The following is a 22,582-nucleotide window of genomic DNA, read 5'->3' as shown; positions in this document are numbered from 1 at the left end:
ATGGTTTTGTAGGCCGCTTCCAAACCTATTTTCAATCATTCTATAGGGATACTCTGACTTGGAATACTGTGTTGAGCAGGGGGCTGGACTAGATGGCCTTGCAGGCCCCTTCCAACTCTATTTTCGATGATTCTATATGGATGCTTGCGTTGAGTAGGGGGCTGGACTAGATGGTGTTGCAGGGCCCTTCCAACCCTATTTTCGATCATTCTATAGGGATGCTCTGACTTGGAGTCCTGGGTTGAGCAGGGGGCTGGACTAGATGGTCTTGTAGGCCCCTTCCAACCCTAATTTCAATCATTCTATAGGGATGGTCTGACTTGGGAGTCCTGTGTTGAGCAGGTGGTTGGACTAGATGGTCTTGTAGGCCCCTTCCAACTCTATTTTCGATGATTCTAGGGGTATACTCTGACTTGGGAGTCCTGCGTTGGGCCCGGGGCTGGACTGGATGGTCTTGCAGGCCCCTTCCAACCCTATTTTCGATTATTCTATCGGGATGCTCTCACTTGGAGTCCTGTGTTGAGCAGGGGGCTGGAAGATGGTACTGCAGGCGCCTTCCAACCCTACCTTTTGATAATTCTAGAGGGATGCTCCGACTTGGAGTCCTGCGTTGAGCAGGGGGCTGGACTAGATGGTCTTGCAGGCCACTTCCAACCCTACTTTCAGATGATTCAATAAGGATGCTCTGACTTGGGAGTCCTGCGTTGAGCACGGGGTTGGAATACATGGTCTTGCAGGTGCCTTCCAACCCTATTTTCGATCATTCTAGAGGGATGCTCTGACCTGGAGTCCTGCCTGGAGCAGGGGGTTGGACTAGATGGCCTTGCAGGCCCCCCCAACCCTACTTTCAGATGATTCTATAGGGCTGCTCTGACTTGGAGTCCTACGTTGAGCAGGGGGCTGGATTAGATGGCCTTGCAGGCCCCTTCCAACCCTACTTTCAGATGATTCTATAGGGATGCTCTGACTTGGACTCCTGTGTTGACCATGGGGCTGGACTAGATGGTCTTGCAGGCCCCTTCCAACCCTATTTTCAATCATTCTATAGGGATGCTCTGACTTGGAGTCCTGTGTTGAGCAGGGGGCTGGAAGATGGTCCTGCAGGCGGCTTCCAACCCTAACTTTTGATAATTCTATAGGGATGCTCTGACTTGGAGTCCTGCGTTGAGCAGGGGGCTGGACTAGATGGTCTTGAAGGCCCCTTCCAACCCTACTTTCAGATGATTCGATAAGGATGCTCTGACTTGGAGTCCTGCGTTGAGCACGGGGTTGGAATACATGGTCTTGCAGGCGCCTTCCAACCCTACCTTTTGATAATTCTATACGGATGCTCTGACTTGGAGTCCTGCGTTGAGCAGGGGGCTGGACTAGATGGTCTTGCAGGCCCCTTCCAACCCTACTTTCAGATGATTCTATAGGGATGCTCTGACTTGGAGTCCTGCGTTGAGCAGGGGGCTGGACTAGATGGTCTTGCAGGCGCCTTCCAACCCTACCTTTTGATAATTCTATAGGGATGCTCTGACTTGGGAGTCCTGCGTTGAGCAGGGGGCTGGACTAGATGGTCTTGCAGGCCCCTTCCAACCGTACTTTCAGATGATTCTATAGGGATGCTCTGACTTGGAGTCCTACATTGAGCAGGGGGTTGGACTAGATGGTCTTGCAGGCCCCTTCCAACTCTATTTTCGATGATTCTAGAGGGATACTCTGACTTGGAGTCCTGCCTTGAGTAGGGGGCTGGACTAGATGGTCTTGCCGGACAGTCCAACCCTATTTTCAATATTTCTATAGGGATGCTCTCACTTGGAGTCCTGAATTGAGCAGGGGGCTGGACTAGATGGTCTTGAAGGCCCCCTCCAACCCTACTTTCAGATGATTCTATAGGGATGCTCTGACTTGGGAGTCCTGCGTTGAGCAGGGCGTTGGACTAGATGGTCTTGCAGGCCCCTTCCAACTCTTATTTTCGAGGATTCTATATGGATGCTCTGGCTTGGAGTCTTCCGTTGAGCAGGGTGGCTGGACTAGATGGTCTTGCAGGTCCCTTCCAACCCTACTTTCAGATGATTCTATAGGGATGCTCTGACGTGGGAGTCCTGCGTTGAGCAGGGCGTTGGACTAGATGGTCTTGCGGGCCCCTTCCAAACCTATTTTCTATCATTCTATAGCGATGCTCTGACTTGGAGTCCTGCATTGAGCAGGGGGCCGGACTAGATGGTCTTGTAGGCCCCTTCCAACCCTAATTTCAATCATTCTATAGGGATGCTCTGACTTGGGAGTCCTGCGTTGGTCCCGGGGCTGGACTGGATGGTCTTGCAGGCCCCTTCCAACCCTACTTTCTGATGATGCTATAGGGATGGTCTGACTTGGGAGTCCTGTGTTGAGCAGGTGGTTGGACTAGATAATTTTGCAGGCCCCTTCCAACCCTATTTTCGATTATTCTATAGGGATGCTCTCACTTGGAGTCCTGCGTTGAGCAGGGGGCTGGAAGATGGTCCTGCAGGCGCCTTCCAACCCTAACTTTTGATAATTCTATAGGGATGCTCCGACTTGGAGTCCTGCGTTGAGCAGGGGGCTGGACTAAATGGTCTTGCAGGCCACTTCCAACCCTACTTTCAGATGATTCGATAAGGATGCTCTGACTTGGAGTCCTGCGTTGAGCAGGGGGCTGGACTAGATGGTCTTGCAGGCGCCTTCCAACCCTACCTTTTGATAATTCTATAGGGATGCTCTGACTTGGGAGTCCTGCGTTGAGCAGGGGGCTGGACTAGATGGTCTTGCAGGTCCCTTCCAACCATACTTTCAGAGGATTCTATAGGGATGCTCTGACTTGGAGTCCTACATTGAGCAGGGGGTTGGACTAGATGGTCTTGCAGGCTCCTTCCAACTCTATTTTCGATGATTCTAGAGGGATATTCTGACTTGGAGTCCTGTGTTAAGCAGGGGGTTGGACTAGATGGTCTTGCAGGCCTCTCCCAACCCTACTTTTTGATGATTTTATAGGGATGCTCTGACTTGGAGTCCTGCCTTGAGTAGGGGGCTGGACTAGATGGTCTTGCCGGACAGTCCAACCCTATTTTCAATATTTCTATAGGGATGCTCTCACTTGGAGTCCTGAATTGAGCAGGGGGCTGGACTAGATGGTCTTGAAGGCCCCCTCCAACCCTACTTTCAGATGATTCTATAGGGATGCTCTGACTTGGAGTCCTGCGTTGAGCAGGGGGCTGGACTAGATGGTCTTGCAGGCGCCTTCCAACCCTACCTTGTGATAATTCTATAGGGATGCTCTGACTTGGAGTCCTGCGTTGAGCAGGGGGCTGGACTAGATGGCCTCGCAGGACCCTTCCAACCCTACTTTCAGAGGATTCAATAAGGATGCTCTGACTTGGAGTCCTGTGTTGAGCAGGGGGCTGGACTAGATGGTCTTGCAGGCACCTTCCAACCATATTTCCGATCATTCTGTAGGGATGCTCTGACTTGGAGTCCTGCGTTGAGCAGGGGGCTGGACTACATGGTCTTGCCGGCCCCTTCCAACCCTATTTTCGTTCATTGTATAGGGAAGCTCTGACTCGGAGTCCTGTGTTGAGCAAGGGGTTGGACTAGATGGTCTTGCAGGTCCCTTCCAACCCTACTTTCAGATGATTCTATAGGGATGCTCTTAGAGTCCTGCATTGAGCAGGGGGTTGGACTAGATGGTCTTGCAGGCCACTTCCAACCCTATTTTCGATCATTCTATAGGGATGCTCTGACTTGGAGTCCTGCGTTGAGCAGGAGGCTGGACTAGATAATCTTGCAGACCCCTTCCAACCCTATTTTCAATCATTCTATAGGGATGCTCTGACGTGGGAGTCCTGCGTTGAGCAGGGGGCTGGACTAGATGGTCTTTCAGGCCCCTTCCAACCCTACTTTCAGATGATTCTATAGGGATGCTCTGACTTGGAGTCCTGCGTTGAGCAGGGGGTTGGACTAGATGGTCTTGCAGGGCACTTCCAACCCTATTTTCGATCATTCTATAGGGATGCTCTGACTTGGAGTCCTGCGTTGAGCAGCAGGCTGGACTAGATAATCTTGCAGACCCCTTCCAACCCTATTTTCAATCATTCTATAGGGATGCTCTGACGTGGGAGTCCTGCGTTGAGCAGGGGGCTGGACTAGATGGTCTTGCCGGACAGTCCAACCCTACTTTTTGATTATTCTATAGGGAAACTCTGACTTGGAGTCCTGCGTTGAGCAGGGGGCTGGTTTAGATGGTCCTGCAGACCCCTCCCAACCCTACTTTTTGATTATTCTATAGGGATGCTGTGCCTTGGAGTCCTGCCTTGAGCAGGGGGTTGGACTAGATGGCCTTGCAGGCCCCCCCAACCCTATTTTCCATCGTTCTATAGGGATGCTCTGCCTTGGAGTCCTGCGTTGAGCAGGGGGTTGGACAAGATGGTCTTGCAGACCCCTTCCAACCCTATTTTCAATCATTTTATAGGGATGCTTGGACTTGGAGTCCTGCATTGAGCAGGGGGCTGGACTAGATGGTCTTGCAGGCCCCTTCCAACCCTATTTTCGATCATTCTATAGGGATGCTCTGACTTGGGAGTCCTGCGTTGAGCAGGGGGCTGGACTAGATGGTCTTGCAGGCCCCTTCCAACACTACCTTTTGATGATTCTATAGCGATGCTCTGACTTGGAGTCCTGCGTTGAGCAGGGGGCTGGACTAGATGGTCTTGCAGGCCCCTTCCAACACTACCTTTTGATGATTCTATAGGGATGCTCTGACTTGGAGTCCTGCGTTCAGCAAGGGGCTGGACTAGATGGTCTTGCAGGCCCCTTCCAACTCTATTTTCAATGATTCTAGAGGGATACTCTGACTTGGAGTCCTGCGTTGAGCAGGGGGTGGACTGGATGGTATTGCAGGCCCCTTCCAACCCTATTTTCAATCATTCTATAGGGATGCTCTGACTTGGAGTCCTGCGTTGAGCAGGAGGCTGGACTAGATGGTCTTGCAGGCCACTTCCAACCCTACTTTCAGATGATTCTATAGGGATGCTCTGACTTGGAGTCCTGCGTTGAGCAGGAGGCTGGACTAGATGGTTTTGTAGGCCGCTTCCAAACCTATTTTCAATCATTCTATAGGGATACTCTGACTTGGAATACTGTGTTGAGCAGGGGGCTGGACTAGATGGCCTTGCAGGCCCCTTCCAACTCTATTTTCGATGATTCTATATGGATGCTTGCGTTGAGCAGGGGGCTGGACTAGATGGTGTTGCAGGGCCCTTCCAACCCTATTTTCGATCATTCTATAGGGATGCTCTGACTTGGAGTCCTGGGTTGAGCAGGGGGCTGGACTAGATGGTCTTGTAGGCCCCTTCCAACCCTAATTTCAATCATTCTATAGGGATGGTCTGACTTGGGAGTCCTGTGTTGAGCAGGTGGTTGGACTAGATGGTCTTGTAGGCCCCTTCCAACTCTATTTTCGATGATTCTAGGGGTATACTCTGACTTGGGAGTCCTGCGTTGGGCCCGGGGCTGGACTGGATGGTCTTGCAGGCCCCTTCCAACCCTATTTTCGATTATTCTATCGGGATGCTCTCACTTGGAGTCCTGTGTTGAGCAGGGGGCTGGAAGATGGTACTGCAGGCGCCTTCCAACCCTACCTTTTGATAATTCTATAGGGATGCTCCGACTTGGAGTCCTGCGTTGAGCAGGGGGCTGGACTAGATGGTCTTGCAGGCCACTTCCAACCCTACTTTCAGATGATTCGATAAGGATGCTCTGACTTGGGAGTCCTGCGTTGAGCACGGGGTTGGAATACATGGTCTTGCAGGTGCCTTCCAACCCTATTTTCGATCATTCTAGAGGGATGCTCTGACCTGGAGTCCTGCCTGGAGCAGGGGGTTGGACTAGATGGCCTTGCAGGCCCCCCCAACCCTACTTTCAGATGATTCTATAGGGCTGCTCTGACTTGGAGTCCTACGTTGAGCAGGGGGCTGGATTAGATGGCCTTGCAGGCCCCTTCCAACCCTACTTTCAGATGATTCTATAGGGATGCTCTGACTTGGAGTCCTGTGTTGACCATGGGGCTGGACTAGATGGTCTTGCAGGCCCCTTCCAACCCTATTTTCAATCATTCTATAGGGATGCTCTGACTTGGAGTCCTGTGTTGAGCAGGGGGCTGGAAGATGGTCCTGCAGGCGGCTTCCAACCCTAACTTTTGATAATTCTATAGGGATGCTCTGACTTGGAGTCCTGCGTTGAGCAGGGGGCTGGACTAGATGGTCTTGAAGGCCCCTTCCAACCCTACTTTCAGATGATTCGATAAGGATGCTCTGACTTGGAGTCCTGCGTTGAGCACGGGGTTGGAATACATGGTCTTGCAGGCGCCTTCCAACCCTACCTTTTGATAATTCTATACGGATGCTCTGACTTGGAGTCCTGCGTTGAGCAGGGGGCTGGACTAGATGGTCTTGCAGGCCCCTTCCAACCCTACTTTCAGATGATTCTATAGGGATGCTCTGACTTGGAGTCCTGCGTTGAGCAGGGGGCTGGACTAGATGGTCTTGCAGGCGCCTTCCAACCCTACCTTTTGATAATTCTATAGGGATGCTCTGACTTGGGAGTCCTGCGTTGAGCAGGGGGCTGGACTAGATGGTCTTGCAGGCCCCTTCCAACCGTACTTTCAGATGATTCTATAGGGATGCTCTGACTTGGAGTCCTACATTGAGCAGGGGGTTGGACTAGATGGTCTTGCAGGCCCCTTCCAACTCTATTTTCGATGATTCTAGAGGGATACTCTGACTTGGAGTCCTGCCTTGAGTAGGGGGCTGGACTAGATGGTCTTGCCGGACAGTCCAACCCTATTTTCAATATTTCTATAGGGATGCTCTCACTTGGAGTCCTGAATTGAGCAGGGGGCTGGACTAGATGGTCTTGAAGGCCCCCTCCAACCCTACTTTCAGATGATTCTATAGGGATGCTCTGACTTGGGAGTCCTGCGTTGAGCAGGGCGTTGGACTAGATGGTCTTGCAGGCCCCTTCCAACTCTTATTTTCGAGGATTCTATATGGATGCTCTGGCTTGGAGTCTTCCGTTGAGCAGGGTGGCTGGACTAGATGGTCTTGCAGGTCCCTTCCAACCCTACTTTCAGATGATTCTATAGGGATGCTCTGACGTGGGAGTCCTGCGTTGAGCAGGGCGTTGGACTAGATGGTCTTGCGGGCCCCTTCCAAACCTATTTTCTATCATTCTATAGCGATGCTCTGACTTGGAGTCCTGCATTGAGCAGGGGGCCGGACTAGATGGTCTTGTAGGCCCCTTCCAACCCTAATTTCAATCATTCTATAGGGATGCTCTGACTTGGGAGTCCTGCGTTGGTCCCGGGGCTGGACTGGATGGTCTTGCAGGCCCCTTCCAACCCTACTTTCTGATGATGCTATAGGGATGGTCTGACTTGGGAGTCCTGTGTTGAGCAGGTGGTTGGACTAGATAATTTTGCAGGCCCCTTCCAACCCTATTTTCGATTATTCTATAGGGATGCTCTCACTTGGAGTCCTGCGTTGAGCAGGGGGCTGGAAGATGGTCCTGCAGGCGCCTTCCAACCCTAACTTTTGATAATTCTATAGGGATGCTCCGACTTGGAGTCCTGCGTTGAGCAGGGGGCTGGACTAAATGGTCTTGCAGGCCACTTCCAACCCTACTTTCAGATGATTCGATAAGGATGCTCTGACTTGGAGTCCTGCGTTGAGCAGGGGGCTGGACTAGATGGTCTTGCAGGCGCCTTCCAACCCTACCTTTTGATAATTCTATAGGGATGCTCTGACTTGGGAGTCCTGCGTTGAGCAGGGGGCTGGACTAGATGGTCTTGCAGGTCCCTTCCAACCATACTTTCAGAGGATTCCATAGGGATGCTCTGACTTGGAGTCCTACATTGAGCAGGGGGTTGGACTAGATGGTCTTGCAGGCTCCTTCCAACTCTATTTTCGATGATTCTAGAGGGATATTCTGACTTGGAGTCCTGTGTTAAGCAGGGGGTTGGACTAGATGGTCTTGCAGGCCTCTCCCAACCCTACTTTTTGATGATTTTATAGGGATGCTCTGACTTGGAGTCCTGCCTTGAGTAGGGGGCTGGACTAGATGGTCTTGCCGGACAGTCCAACCCTATTTTCAATATTTCTATAGGGATGCTCTCACTTGGAGTCCTGAATTGAGCAGGGGGCTGGACTAGATGGTCTTGAAGGCCCCCTCCAACCCTACTTTCAGATGATTCTATAGGGATGCTCTGACTTGGAGTCCTGCGTTGAGCAGGGGGCTGGACTAGATGGTCTTGCAGGCGCCTTCCAACCCTACCTTGTGATAATTCTATAGGGATGCTCTGACTTGGAGTCCTGCGTTGAGCAGGGGGCTGGACTAGATGGCCTCGCAGGACCCTTCCAACCCTACTTTCAGAGGATTCAATAAGGATGCTCTGACTTGGAGTCCTGTGTTGAGCAGGGGGCTGGACTAGATGGTCTTGCAGGCACCTTCCAACCATATTTCCGATCATTCTGTAGGGATGCTCTGACTTGGAGTCCTGCGTTGAGCAGGGGGCTGGACTACATGGTCTTGCCGGCCCCTTCCAACCCTATTTTCGTTCATTGTATAGGGAAGCTCTGACTCGGAGTCCTGTGTTGAGCAAGGGGTTGGACTAGATGGTCTTGCAGGTCCCTTCCAACCCTACTTTCAGATGATTCTATAGGGATGCTCTTAGAGTCCTGCATTGAGCAGGGGGTTGGACTAGATGGTCTTGCAGGCCACTTCCAACCCTATTTTCGATCATTCTATAGGGATGCTCTGACTTGGAGTCCTGCGTTGAGCAGGAGGCTGGACTAGATAATCTTGCAGACCCCTTCCAACCCTATTTTCAATCATTCTATAGGGATGCTCTGACGTGGGAGTCCTGCGTTGAGCAGGGGGCTGGACTAGATGGTCTTTCAGGCCCCTTCCAACCCTACTTTCAGATGATTCTATAGGGATGCTCTGACTTGGAGTCCTGCGTTGAGCAGGGGGTTGGACTAGATGGTCTTGCAGGGCACTTCCAACCCTATTTTCGATCATTCTATAGGGATGCTCTGACTTGGAGTCCTGCGTTGAGCAGCAGGCTGGACTAGATAATCTTGCAGACCCCTTCCAACCCTATTTTCAATCATTCTATAGGGATGCTCTGACGTGGGAGTCCTGCGTTGAGCAGGGGGCTGGACTAGATGGTCTTGCAGGCCCCTTCCAACCCTACTTTTTGATTATTCTATAGGGAAACTCTGACTTGGAGTCCTGCGTTGAGCAGGGGGTTGGACTAGATGGTCTTGCAGGCCCCTTCCAACCCTACTTTCAGATGATTCTATAGGGATGCTCTGACTTGGAGTCCTGTGTTGAGCAAGGGGCTGGACTAGATGGTCTTGCCAGACAGTCCAACCCTATTTTCAATATTTCTATAGGGATGCTCTGACTTGGAGTCCTGCGTTGGGCAGGGGGTTGGACTAGATGGTCTTGCAGGGCCCTTCCAACCCTATTTTCGATCATTCTATAGGGATGCTCTGACTTGGAGTCCTGCGTTGAGCAGGGCGCTGTACTAGATGGTCTTGCAGGCCCCTTCCAGCACTACCTTTTGATGATTCTATAGGGATGCTCTGACTTGGAGTCCTGCATTGAGCAGGGGGCTGGACTAGATGGTCTTGCAGGCACCTTCCAACTCTATTTTCGATGATTCTAGAGGGATACTCTGACTTGGAGTCCTGCGTTGAGCAGGGGGTGCACTGGATGGTCTTGCAGGCCCCTTCCAACCCTATTTTCAATCATTCTATACGGATGCTCTGACTTGGAGTCCTGCGTTGAGCAGGGGGCTGGACTAGATGGTCTTGCAGGCCACTTCCAACCGTACTTTCAGATGATTCTATAGGGATGCGCTGACTTGGAGTCCTGCGTTGAGCAGGGGGCTGGACTAGATGGTCTTGCAGGCCCCTTCCAACCCTACTTTCAGATGATTCTATAGGGATGCTCTGACTTGGAGTCCTGCGTTGACCATGGGGCTGGACTAGATGGTCTTGCAGGCCCCTTCCAACCCTATTTTCAATCATTCTATAGGGATGCTCTGACTTGGAGTCCTGCGTTGAGCACGGGGTTGGAATACATAGTCTTGCAGGCGCCTTCCAACCCTATTTTCGATCATTCTATAGGGATGCTGTGACTTGGAGTCCTGCCTTAAGCAGGGGGTTGGACTAGATGGCCTTGCAGGCCCCTTCCAGCCCTATTTCCGATCATTCTATAGGGAAACTCTGACTTGGAGTCCTGCGTTGAGCAGGGGGCTGGACTAGATGGTCTTGCAGACCCCTCCCAACCCTACTTTTTGATTATTCTATAGGGATGCTGTGACTTGGAGTCCTGCCTTAAGCAGGGGGTTGGACTAGATGGCCTTGCAGGCCACTCCCAACCTTACTTTCCAGTGATTCTATAGGGCTGCTCTGACTTGGAGTCCTACGTTGAGCAGGGGGCTGGATTAGATGGCCTTGCAGGCCCCTTCCAACCCTACTTTCAGATGATTCTATAGGGATGCTCTGACTTGGAGTCCTGCGTTGACCATGGGGCTGGACTAGATGGTCTTGCAGGCCCCTTCCAACCCTATTTTCAATCATTCTATAGGGATGCTCTGACTTGGAGTCCTGCGTTGAGCACGGGGTTGGAATACATAGTCTTGCAGGCGCCTTCCAACCCTATTTTCGATCATTCTATAGGGATGCTCTGACCTGGAGTCCTTCATTGAGCAGGGGGCTGGACTAGATTGTCTTGCAGACCCCTCCCAACCCTATTTTCAATCATTCTATAGGGATGCTCTGACTTGGACTCCTGTGTTAAGCAGGGGGTTGGACAAGATGGTCTTGCAGGCCCCTCCCAACCCTACTTTTTGATGATTTTATAGGGATGCTCTGACTTGGAGTCCTGCCTTGTGCAGGGGGCTGGACTAGATGGTCTTGCCGGACAGTCCAACCCTATTTTCAATATTTCTATAGGGATGCTCTGACTTGGAGTCCTGCGTTGGGCAGGGGGTTGGACTAGATGGTCTTGCAGGGCCCTTCCAACCCTATTTTCGATCATTCTATAGGGATGCTCTGACTTGGAGTCCTGCGTTGTGCAGGGGGCTGGACTAGATGGTCTTGTAGGCCCCTTCCAACCCTACTTTTTGATGATTCTATAGGGATGCTCTGACTTGGAGTCCTGCGTTGAGCAGGGCGCTGTACTAGATGGTCTTGCAGGCCCCTTCCAGCACTACCTTTTGATGATTCTATAGGGATGCTCTGACTTGGAGTCCGGCATTGAGCAGGGGGCTGGACTAGATGGTCTTGCAGGCACCTTCCAACTCTATTTTCGATGATTCTAGAGGGATACTCTGACTTGGAGTCCTGCGTTGAGCAGGGGGTGCACTGGATGGTCTTGCAGGCCCCTTCCAACCCTATTTTCAATCATTCTATACGGATGCTCTGACTTGGAGTCCTGCGTTGAGCAGGGGGCTGGACTAGATGGTCTTGCAGGCCACTTCCAACCGTACTTTCAGATGATTCTATAGGGATGCGCTGACTTGGAGTCCTGCGTTGAGCAGGGGGCTGGACTAGATGGTCTTGCAGGCCCCTTCCAACCGTACTTTCAGATGATTCTATAGGGATGCTCTGACTTGGAGTCCTACATTGAGCAGGGGGTTGGACTAGATGGTCTTGCAGGCCCCTTCCAACCCTATTTTCGATCATTCTATAGGGATGCTCTGACTTGGAGTCCTGCGTTGAGCAGGAGGCTGGACTAGATAATCTTGCGGGCCCCTCCCAACCCTACTTTTCTATCATTCTATAGGGATGCTCTGACTTGGAGACCTGCGTTGAGCAGGGGGCTGGACTAGATGGTCTTGCAGGCCCCTTCCAGCCCTACTTTCAGATGATTCTATAGGGAAACTCTGACTTGGAGTCCTGCGTTGAGCAGGGGGCTGGACTAGATGGTCTTGCAGGCCCCTTCCAGCCCTATTTCCGATCATTCTATAGGGAAACTCTGACTTGGAGTCCTGCGTTGAGCAGGGGGCTGGACTAGATGGTCTTGCAGACCCCTCCCAACCCTACTTTTTGATTATTCTATAGGGATGCTGTGACTTGGAGTCCTGCCTTAAGCAGGGGGTTGGACTAGATGGCCTTGCAGGCCACTCCCAACCTTACTTTCCAATGATTCTATAGGGCTGCTCTGACTTGGAGTCCTACGTTGAGCAGGGGGCTGGATTAGATGGCCTTGCAGGCCCCTTCCAACCCTACTTTCAGATGATTCTATAGGGATGCTCTGACTTGGAGTCCTGCGTTGAGCAGGGGGCTGGACTAGATGGTCTTGCAGGAGCCTTCCAACCCTACCTTGTGATAATTCTATAGGGATGCTCTGACTTGGAGTCCTGCGTTGAGCAGGGGGCTGGACTAGATGGCCTCGCAGGCCCCTTCCAACCCTACTTTCAGAGGATTCAATAAGGATGCTCTGACTTGGAGTCCTGTGTTGAGCAGGGGGCTGGGCTAGATGGTCTTGCAGGCACCTTCCAACCATATTTCCGATCATTCTGTAGGGATGCTCTGACTTGGAGTCCTGCGTTGAGCAGGGGGCTGGACTACATGGTCTTGCCGGCCCCTTCCAACCCTATTTTCGTTCATTGTATAGGGAAGCTCTGACTCGGAGTCCTGTGTTGAGCAAGGGGTTGGACTAGATGGTCTTGCAGGTCCCTTCCAACCCTACTTTCAGATGATTCTATAGGGATGCTCTTAGAGTCCTGCATTGAGCAGGGGGTTGGACTAGATGGTCTTGCAGGCCACTTCCAACCCTATTTTCGATCATTCTATAGGGATGCTCTGACTTGGAGTCCTGCGTTGAGCAGGAGGCTGGACTAGATAATCTTGCAGACCCCTTCCAACCCTATTTTCAATCATTTTATAGGGATGCTCTGACGTGGGAGTCCTGCGTTGAGCAGGGGGCTGGACTAGATGGTCTTTCAGGCCCCTTCCAACCCTACTTTCAGATGATTCTATAGGGATGCTCTGACTTGGAGTCCTGCGTTGAGCAGGGGGTTGGACTAGATGGTCTTGCAGGGCACTTCCAACCCTATTTTCGATCATTCTATAGGGATGCTCTGACTTGGAGTCCTGCGTTGAGCAGCAGGCTGGACTAGATAATCTTGCAGACCCCTTCCAACCCTATTTTCAATCATTCTATAGGGATGCTCTGACGTGGGAGTCCTGCGTTGAGCAGGGGGCTGGACTAGATGGTCTTGCAGGCCCCTTCCAACCCTACTTTTTGATTATTCTATAGGGAAACTCTGACTTGGAGTCCTGCGTTGAGCAGGGGGCTGGATTAGATAGTCTTGCAGGCCACTTCCAACCCTACTTTCAGATGATTCTATACGGATCCTCTGACTTGGGAGTCCTGTGTTGAGCAGGGGGTTGGACTAGATGGTCTTGCAGGCGCCTTCCAACCCTATTTTCGATCATTCTATAGGGATGCTCTGACCTGGAGTCCTGCCTGGAGCAGGGGGTTGGACTAGATGGCCTTGCAGGCCCCCCCCCAACCCTACTTTCCAATGATTCTATAGGGCTGCTCTGACTTGGAGTCCTACGTTGAGCAGGGGGCTGGATTAGATGGCCTTGCAGGCCCCTTCCAACCCTACTTTCAGATGATTCTATAGGGATGCTCTGACTTGGAGTCCTGCGTTGACCATGGGGCTGGACTAGATGGTCTTTCAGGCCCCTTCCAACCCTATTTTCAATCATTCTATAGGGATGCTCTGACTTGGAGTCCTGCGTTGAGCACGGGGTTGGAATACATAGTCTTGCAGGCGCCTTCCAACCCTATTTTCGATCATTCTATAGGGATTCTCTGACCTGGAGTCCTTCATTGAGCAGGGGGCTGGACTAGATTGTCTTGCAGACCCCTCCCAACCCTATTTTCAATCATTCTATAGGGATGCTCTGACTTGGACTCCTGTGTTAAGCAGGGGGTTGGACAAGATGGTCTTGCAGGCCCCTCCCAACCCTACTTTTTTATGATTTTATAGGGATGCTCTGACTTGGAGTCCTGCCTTGTGCAGGGGGCTGGACTAGATGGTCTTGCCGGACAGTCCAACCCTATTTTCAATATTTCTATAGGGATGCTCTGACTTGGAGTCCTGCGTTGGGCAGGGGGTTGGACTAGATGGTCTTGCAGGGCCCTTCCAACCCTATTTTCGATCATTCTATAGGGATGCTCTGACTTGGAGTCCTGCGTTGTGCAGGGGGCTGGACTAGATGGTCTTGTAGGCCCCTTCCAACCCTACTTTTTGATGATTCTATAGGGATGCTCTGACTTGGAGTCCTGCGTTGAGCAGGGCGCTGTACTAGATGGTCTTGCAGGCCCCTTCCAGCACTACCTTTTGATGATTCTATAGGGATGCTCTGACTTGGAGTCCTGCATTGAGCAGGGGGCTGGACTAGATGGTCTTGCAGGCCCTTCCAACTCTATTTTCGATGATTCTAGAGGGATACTCTGACTTGGAGTCCTGCGTTGAGCAGGGGGTGCACTGGATGGTCTTGCAGGCCCCTTCCAACCCTATTTTCAATCATTCTATAGGGATGCTCTGACTTGGAGTCCTGCGTTGAGCAGGGGGCTGGACTAGATGGTCTTGCAGGCCACTTCCAACCCTACTTTCAGATGATTCTATAGGGATGCGCTGACTTGGAGTCCTGCGTTGAGCAGGGGGCTGGACTAGATGGTCTTGCAGGCCCCTTCCAACCGTACTTTCAGATGATTCTATAGGGATGCTCTGACTTGGAGTCCTACATTGAGCAGGGGGTTGGACTAGATGGTCTTGCAGGCCCCTTCCAACCCTATTTTCGATCATTCTATAGGGATGCTCTGACTTGGAGTCCTGCGTTGAGCAGCAGGCTGGACTAGATAATCTTGCAGACCCCTTCCAACCCTATTTTCAATCATTCTATAGGGATGCTCTGACGTGGGAGTCCTGCGTTGAGCAGGGGGCTGGACTAGATGGTCTTGCAGGCCCCTTCCAACCCTACTTTTTGATTATTCTATAGGGAAACTCTGACTTGGAGTCCTGCGTTGAGCAGGGGGTTGGACTAGATGGTCTTGCAGGCCCCTTCCAACCCTACTTTCAGATGATTCTATAGGGATGCTCTGACTTGGAGTCCTGTGTTGAGCAAGGGGTTGGACTAGATGGTCTTGCAGGTCCCTTCCAACTCTATTTTCGACGATTCTATAGGGATGCTCTGACTTGGAGTCCTGCGTTGAGCAGGGGGCTGGATTAGATAGTCTTGCAGGCCACTTCCAACCCTACTTTCAGATGATTCTATACGGATCCTCTGACTTGGGAGTCCTGTGTTGAGCAGGGGGTTGGACTAGATGGTCTTGCAGGCGCCTTCCAACCCTATTTTCGATCATTCTATAGGGATGCTCTGACCTGGAGTCCTGCCTGGAGCAGGGGGTTGGACTAGATGGCCTTGCAGGCCCCCCCAACCCTACTTTCCAATGATTCTATAGGGCTGCTCTGACTTGGAGTCCTACGTTGAGCAGGGGGCTGGATTAGATGGCCTTGCAGTCCCCTTCCAACCCTACTTTCAGATGATTCTATAGGGATGCTCTGACTTGGAGTCCTGCGTTGACCATGGGGCTGGACTAGATGGTCTTGCAGGCCCCTTCCAACCCTATTTTCAATCATTCTATAGGGATGCTCTGACTTGGAGTCCTGCGTTGAGCACGGGGTTGGAATACATAGTCTTGCAGGCGCCTTCCAACCCTATTTTCGATCATTCTATAGGGATGCTCTGACCTGGAGTCCTTCATTGAGCAGGGGGCTGGACTAGATGGTCTTGCAGACCCCTCCCAACCCTATTTTCAATCATTCTATAGGGATGCTCTGACTTGGACTCCTGTGTTAAGCAGGGGGTTGGACAAGATGGTCTTGCAGGCCCCTCCCAACCCTACCTTTTGATGATTTTATAGGGATGCTCTGACTTGGAGTCCTGCCTTGTGCAGGGGGCTGGACTAGATGGTCTTGCCGGACAGTCCAACCCTATTTTCAATATTTCTATAGGGATGCTCTGACTTGGAGTCCTGAATTAAGCAGGGGGCTAGAGTAGATGGTCTTGTAGGCCCCTTCCAACCCTATTTTTGATCATTCTATAGGGATGCTCTGAATTGGAGTCCCGCGTTAAGCAGGGGGCTGGACTAGATGGTCTTGCAGGACCCTTCCAACTCTAGCTTTTGATGATAGTATAGGGTGCTCTGACTTGGAGTCCTGCGTTGAGCAGGGGGTTGGACTAGATGGTCCTGCAGACCCCTCCCAACCGTACTTTTTGATTATTCTATAGGGATGCTGTGACTTGGAGTCCAGCCTTGAGCAGGGGGTTGGACTAGATGGCCTTGCCGGCCCCCCCAACCCTATTTTCCATCATTCTATAGGTATGCTCTGACTTGGAGTCCTGCGTTGAGCAGGGGGTTGGACTAGATGGTCTTGCAGGCGCCTTCCAACCCTATTTTCGATCATTCTATAGGGATGCTCTGACCTGGAGTCCTGCGTTGAGCAGGGGGTTGGATTAGATGGCCTTGCAGGCCCCCCCCAACCCTACTTTCCAATGATTCTATAGGGCTGCTCTGACTTGGAGTCCTGCGTTGACCATGGGGCTCGACTAGATGGTCTTGCAGGCCCCTTCCAACCCCATTTTCAATCATTCTATAGGGATGCTCTGACTTGGAGTCCTGCGTTGAGCACGGGGTTGGAATACATGGTCTTGCAGGTGCCTTCCAACCCTATTTTCGATCATTCTATAGGGATGCTCTGACCTGGAGTCCTTCACTGAGCAGGGGGCTGGACTAGATTGTCTTGCAGACCCCTCCCAACCCTATTTTCAATCATTCTATAGGTATGCTCTGACTCGGAGTCCTGCATTGAGCAGGGGGCTGTATTAGGAGGTCTTGCAGGCCCATTCCAACCCTATTTTCGATCATTTTATAGGGATGCTCTGACTTGGACTCCTGTGTTAAGCAGGGGGTTGGACAAGATGGTCTTGCAGGCCCCTCCCAACCCTACTTTTTGATGATTTTATAGGGATGCTCTGACTTGGAGTCCTGCCTTGTGCAGGGGGCTGGACTAGATGGTCTTGCCGGACAGTCCAACCCTATTTTCAATATTTCTATAGGGATGCTCTGACTTGGAGTCCTGAATTGAGCAGGGGGCTGGAGTAGATGGTCTTGTAGGCCCCTTCCAACCCTAACTTTGATGATACTATAGGGTGCTCTGACTTGGAGTCCTGCGTTGAGCAGGGGGCTGGTTTAGATGGTCCTGCAGACCCCTCCCAACCCTACTTTTTGATTATTCTATAGGGATGCTGTGCCTTGGAGTCCTGCCTTGAGCAGGGGGTTGGACTAGATGGCCTTGCAGGCCCCCCCAACCCTATTTTCCATCATTCTATAGGGATGCTCTGCCTTGGAGTCCTGCGTTGAGCAGGGGGTTGGACTAGATGGTCTTGCAGACCCCTTCCAACCCTATTTTCAATCATTTTATAGGGATGCTTGGACTTGGAGTCCTGCATTGAGCAGGGGGCTGGACTAGATGGTCTTGTAGGCCCCTTCCAACCCTATTTTCGATCATTCTGTAGGGATGCTCTGACTTGGGAGTCCTGCGTTGAGCATGGAGCTGGACTAGATGGTCTTGCAGGCCCCTTCCAACACTACCTTTTGATGATTCTATAGCGATGCTCTGTCTTGGAGTCCTGCGTTGAGCAGGGGGCTGGACTAGATGGTCTTGCAGGCCCCTTCCAACACTACCTTTTGATGATTCTATAGGGATGCTCTGACTTGGAGTCCTGCGTTCAGCAGGGGGCTGGACTAGATGGTCTTGCAGGCCCCTTCCAACTCTATTTTCAATGATTCTAGAGGGATACTCTGACTTGGAGTCCTGCGTTGAGCAGGGGGTGGACTGCATGGTCTTGCAGGCCCCTTCCAACCCTATTTTCAATCATTCTATAGGGATGCTCTGACTTGGAGTCCTGCGTTGAGCAGGAGGCTGGACTAGATGGTCTTGCAGGCCACTTCCAACCCTACTTTCAGATGATTCTATAGGGATGCTCTGACTTGGAGTCCTGCGTTGAGCAGGAGGCTGGACTAGATGGTTTTGTAGGCCGCTTCCAAACCTATTTTCAATCATTCTATAGGGATACTCTGACTTGGAATACTGTGTTGAGCAGGGGGCTGGACTAGATGGCCTTGCAGGCCCCTTCCAACTCTATTTTCGATGATTCTATATGGATGCTTGCGTTGAGCAGGGGGCTGGACTAGATGGTGTTGCAGGGCCCTTCCAACCCTATTTTCGATCATTCTATAGGGATGCTCTGACTTGGAGTCCTGGGTTGAGCAGGGGGCTGGACTAGATGGTCTTGTAGGCCCCTTCCAACCCTAATTTCAATCATTCTATAGGGATGCTCTGACTTGGGAGTCCTGCGTTGGTCCCGGGGCTGGACTGGATGGTCTTGCATGCCCCTTCCAACCCTACTTTCTGATGATGCTATAGGGATGGTCTGACTTGGGAGTCCTGTCTTGAGCAGGTGGTTGGACTAGATGGTCTTGTAGGCCCCTTCCAACTCTATTTTCGATGATTCTAGGGGTATACTCTGACTTGGGAGTCCTGCGTTGGGCCCGGGGCTGGACTGGATGGTCTTGCAGGCCCCTTCCAACCCTATTTTCGATTATTCTATCGGGATGCTCTCACTTGGAGTCCTGTGTTGAGCAGGGGGCTGGAAGATGGTACTGCAGGCGCCTTCCAACCCTACCTTTTGATAATTCTATAGGGATGCTCCGACTTGGAGTCCTGCGTTGAGCAGGGGGCTGGACTAGATGGTCTTGCAGGCCACTTCCAACCCTACTTTCAGATCATTCGATAAGGATGCTCTGACTTGGGAGTACTGCGTTGAGCACGGGGTTGGAATACATGGTCTTGCAGGTGCCTTCCAACCCTATTTTCGATCATTCTATAGGGATGCTCTGACCTGGAGTCCTGCCTGGAGCAGGGGGTTGGACTAGATGGCCTTGCAGGCCCCCCCAACCCTACTTTCAGATGATTCTATAGGGCTGCTCTGACTTGGAGTCCTACGTTGAGCAGGGGGCTGGATTAGATGGCCTTGCAGGCCCCTTCCAACCCTACTTTCAGATGATTCTATAGGGATGCTCTGACTTGGACTCCTGTGTTGACCATGGGGCTGGACTAGATGGTCTTGCAGGCCCCTTCCAACCCTATTTTCAATCATTCTATAGGGATGCTCTGACTTGGAGTCCTGCGTTGAGCAGGGGGCTGGAAGATGGTCCTGCAGGCGGCTTCCAACCCTAACTTTTGATAATTCTATAGGGATGCTCTGACTTGGAGTCCTGCGTTGAGCAGGGGGCTGGACTAGATGGTCTTGAAGGCCCCTTCCAACCCTACTTTCAGATGATTCGATAAGGATGCTCTGACTTGGAGTCCTGCGTTGAGCACGGGGTTGGAATACATGGTCTTGCAGGCGCCTTCCAACCCTACCTTTTGATAATTCTATACGGATGCTCTGACTTGGAGTCCTGCGTTGAGCAGGGGGCTGGACTAGATGGTCTTGCAGGCCCCTTCCAACCCTACTTTCAGATGATTCTATAGGGATGCTCTGACTTGGAGTCCTACATTGAGCAGGGGGTTGGACTAGATGGTCTTGCAGGCCCCTTCCAACTCTATTTTCGATGATTCTAGAGGGATACTCTGACTTGGAGTCCTGCCTTGAGTAGGGGGCTGGACTAGATGGTCTTGCCGGACAGTCCAACCCTATTTTCAATATTTCTATAGGGATGCTCTCACTTGGAGTCCTGAATTGAGCAGGGGGCTGGACTAGATGGTCTTGAAGGCCCCCTCCAACCCTACTTTCAGATGATTCTATAGGGATGCTCTGACTTGGGAGTCCTGCGTTGAGCAGGGCGTTGGACTAGATGGTCTTGCAGGCCCCTTCCAACTCTTATTTTCGAGGATTCTATATGGATGCTCTGGCTTGGAGTCTTCCGTTGAGCAGGGTGGCTGGACTAGATGGTCTTGCAGGTCCCTTCCAACCCTACTTTCAGATGATTCTATAGGGATGCTCTGACGTGGGAGTCCTGCGTTGAGCAGGGCGTTGGACTAGATGGTCTTGCGGGCCCCTTCCAAACCTATTTTCTATCATTCTATAGCGATGCTCCGACTTGGAGTCCTGCATTGAGCAGGGGGCCGGACTAGATGGTCTTGTAGGCCCCTTCCAACCCTAATTTCAATCATTCTATAGGGATGCTCTGACTTGGGAGTCCTGCGTTGGTCCCGGGGCTGGACTGGATGGTCTTGCAGGCCCCTTCCAACCCTACTTTCTGATGATGCTATAGGGATGGTCTGACTTGGGAGTCCTGTGTTGAGCAGGTGGTTGGACTAGATAATTTTGCAGGCCCCTTCCAACCCTATTTTCGATTATTCTATAGGGATGGTCTCACTTGGAGTCCTGCGTTGAGCAGGGGGCTGGAAGATGGTCCTGCAGGCGCCTTCCAACCCTAACTTTTGATAATTCTATAGGGATGCTCCGACTTGGAGTCCTGCGTTGAGCAGGGGGCTGGACTAAATGGTCTTGCAGGCCACTTCCAACCCTACTTTCAGATGATTCGATAAGGATGCTCTGACTTGGAGTCCTGCGTTGAGCAGGGGGCTGGACTAGATGGTCTTGCAGGCGCCTTCCAACCCTACCTTTTGATAATTCTATAGGGATGCTCTGACTTGGGAGTCCTGCGTTGAGCAGGGGGCTGGACTAGATGGTCTTGCAGGTCCCTTCCAACCGTACTTTCAGAGGATTCTATAGGGATGCTCTGACTTGGAGTCCTACATTGAGCAGGGGGTTGGACTAGATGGTCTTGCAGGCTCCTTCCAACTCTATTTTCGATGATTCTAGAGGGATATTCTGACTTGGAGTCCTGTGTTAAGCAGGGGGTTGGACTAGATGGTCTTGCAGGCCTCTCCCAACCCTACTTTTTGATGATTTTATAGGGATGCTCTGACTTGGAGTCCTGCCTTGAGTAGGGGGCTGGACTAGATGGTCTTGCCGGACAGTCCAACCCTATTTTCAATATTTCTATAGGGATGCTCTCACTTGGAGTCCTGAATTGAGCAGGGGGCTGGACTAGATGGTCTTGAAGGCCCCCTCCAACCCTACTTTCAGATGATTCTATAGGGATGCTCTGACTTGGAGTCCTGCGTTGAGCAGGGGGCTGGACTAGATGGTCTTGCAGGCGCCTTCCAACCCTACCTTGTGATAATTCTATAGGGATGCTCTGACTTGGAGTCCTGCGTTGAGCAGGGGGCTGGACTAGATGGTCTTGCAGGGCCCTTCCAACCCTATTTTCGATCATTCTATAGGGATGCTCTGACTTGGAGTCCTGCGTTGTGCAGGGGGCTGGACTAGATGGTCTTGTAGGCCCCTTCCAACCCTACTTTTTGATGATTCTATAGGGATGCTCTGACTTGGAGTCCTGCGTTGAGCAGGGCGCTGTACTAGATGGTCTTGCAGGCCCCTTCCAGCACTACCTTTTGATGATTCTATAGGGATGCTCTGACTTGGAGTCCTGCATTGAGCAGGGGGCTGGACTAGATGGTCTTGCAGGCACCTTCCAACTCTATTTTCGATGATTCTAGAGGGATACTCTGACTTGGAGTCCTGCGTTGAGCAGGGGGTGCACTGGATGGTCTTGCAGGCCCCTTCCAACCCTATTTTCAATCATTCTATAGGGATGCTCTGACTTGGAGTCCTGCGTTGAGCAGGGGGCTGGACTAGATGGTCTTGCAGGCCACTTCCAACCCTACTTTCAGATGATTCTATAGGGATGCGCTGACTTGGAGTCCTGCGTTGAGCAGGGGGCTGGACTAGATGGTCTTGCAGGCCCCTTCCAACCGTACTTTCAGATGATTCTATAGGGATGCTCTGACTTGGAGTCCTACATTGAGCAGGGGGTTGGACTAGATGGTCTTGCAGGCCCCTTCCAACCCTATTTTCGATCATTCTATAGGGATGCTCTGACTTGGAGTCCTGCGTTGAGCAGGAGGCTGGACTAGATAATCTTGCGGGCCCCTCCCAACCCTACTTTTCTATCATTCTATAGGGATGCTCTGACTTGGAGACCTGCGTTGAGCAGGGGGCTGGACTAGATGGTCTTGCAGGCCCCTTCCAGCCCTACTTTCAGATGATTCTATAGGGAAACTCTGACTTGGAGTCCTGCGTTGAGCAGGGGGCTGGACTAGATGGTCTTGCAGGCCCCTTCCAGCCCTATTTCCGATCATTCTATAGGGAAACTCGGACTTGGAGTCCTGCGTTGAGCAGGGGGCTGGACTAGATGGTCTTGCAGACCCCTCCCAACCCTACTTTTTGATTATTCTATAGGGATGCTGTGACTTGGAGTCCTGCCTTAAGCAGGGGGTTGGACTAGATGGCCTTGCAGGCCACTCCCAACCTTACTTTCCAATGATTCTATAGGGCTGCTCTGACTTGGAGTC

This window comes from Heloderma suspectum, chromosome Z (genome assembly GCF_057233095.1).
Source record: "Heloderma suspectum isolate Gila_16-S chromosome Z, 16-S_ref, whole genome shotgun sequence".
Lineage (NCBI taxonomy): Eukaryota > Metazoa > Chordata > Lepidosauria > Squamata > Helodermatidae > Heloderma > Heloderma suspectum.
This window is presented reverse-complemented; position numbering follows the sequence as displayed.